The sequence below is a fragment of the Tachyglossus aculeatus genome, unplaced genomic scaffold (assembly GCF_015852505.1).
Source record: "Tachyglossus aculeatus isolate mTacAcu1 unplaced genomic scaffold, mTacAcu1.pri scaffold_123_arrow_ctg1, whole genome shotgun sequence".
Classification (NCBI taxonomy): domain Eukaryota; kingdom Metazoa; phylum Chordata; class Mammalia; order Monotremata; family Tachyglossidae; genus Tachyglossus; species Tachyglossus aculeatus.
The window spans coordinates 510,109-511,536 of NW_024044852.1; the positions used below are offsets into that span (position 1 = coordinate 510,109).

Genomic DNA, 1,428 nt, shown 5'->3' on the forward strand with positions numbered 1-1,428 from the left:
CCTGGGCTCTCCTGGACAGCCGTCCTTGAAGCTCATTGATTATGTCCCCCAGGCCGACTCCTGAGAATCTCTTAGCACAGACCAAGGGACAACCATGACCAGTCTCCTCACCCCTCTGAGGAGAGGTAGAATAAGACAGGAATCTACCCAGAATCTTCCACTGCACTACCACTGTAACCTCTGCCCAGGAGAAAGTGAGCCTTGGGTGGCATTCCTATCTATCAACCTGAGAAATGCCATTGCTGTTTCAGGACAATGGTGCCCAGAGCCTAAAATTCTGTCTCTGACAGTTTCTCCCTCCCCCTCTGCCGGAAGTACACTATGCAGAGAAGCAACATGGCTCAGTGGAAAGAGCCCGGGTTTGGGAGTCAGAGGTCATGGGTTCTAATTCCAGTGGTGCCACTTGTCACCTGGGTGACTTTGGGCAAGTCACTTCATTTCTCTGTGCCTCAGTTACCTCATATGTAAAATGGGGATTAAGATTGTGAGCCCCACGTGGGACAACCTGATCACCTTGTATTCCCCCAGTGCTGAGAACAGTGCTTTGCACATAGTAAGCGCTTAGCAAATACCATCATCATTATTACTATTATTTGTTTTCCTGGGACGTACCTTCTATCATCACTAGTGTGCTCCCTCCAATGACCTTCCATGAATGGATGCCTTCCTAATCCTTTCCTGAACCTTCCACTATCCCTCTTAATTTGCCTTATGCCTTTGAGTCATTTCCGACCCATAGCGACACCATGGGAACATGTCTCCCAGAACGGCCTGCTCTGCATCTGCAATCACTCTGGTAGTGTATCCAGAGTTTTCTTGGTAAAAATCCGGAAGTGGTTTACCATTGCCGCCTTCTGCACAGTAAATTCTAGTCTCCACTCTCAACTCTATCCCAGGCCTCTGCAGCCCAGCATGGGTGAGTTTTGACTTGTAGCAGATTGTCTTCCACTCGCTAGCCACTGCCCAGGCTAGGAATGGAATGGATAAGTCTAAGTCTCTGCTTGACTCTCCCTCCCCTAGCTGAAACTGGCAGAGTACTGGAAACTCTCCAGGGTCGACCCTGACAGGGCCTACTATCTCTCATCTTTCCATAAATCCATAACACCCATAAATTTAGTAAAAAAAAATCCCATTTGAACCTGTTTGATTTCTGCCAGAATTTCTTACATTTCCTTTTGTTTGGCTTGACTCTTCCACCATCGAGTGAAATTCCAGGAGGCCTCCAGGAGGCCTTCCCAGACTGAGCCCCCTTCTTCCTCTCCCCCTCCTCTCCCTCTCCATCCCCCCCACCTTACTTCCTTCCCTTCCCCACAGCACCTGTATATATGTATATATGTTTGTACATATTTATTACTCTATTTATTTATTTATTTTACTTGTACATATCTATTCTATTTATTTTATTTTGTTAATGTATTTGGTTTTGTT

At 46.6% G+C, this 1,428-nt stretch overlaps 1 non-coding gene across 1 annotated transcript; it reads right to left on the minus strand.

Annotated features, from left to right (window-relative positions):
• Positions 1-926: 926 nt before the first annotated feature.
• Positions 927-1,070, minus strand: LOC119922783. The gene has a single exon (XR_005448718.1). It is a non-coding gene; the product is annotated as a small nucleolar RNA SNORA7 (small nucleolar RNA).
• Between the last annotated feature and the right edge of the window lie 358 nt (positions 1,071-1,428).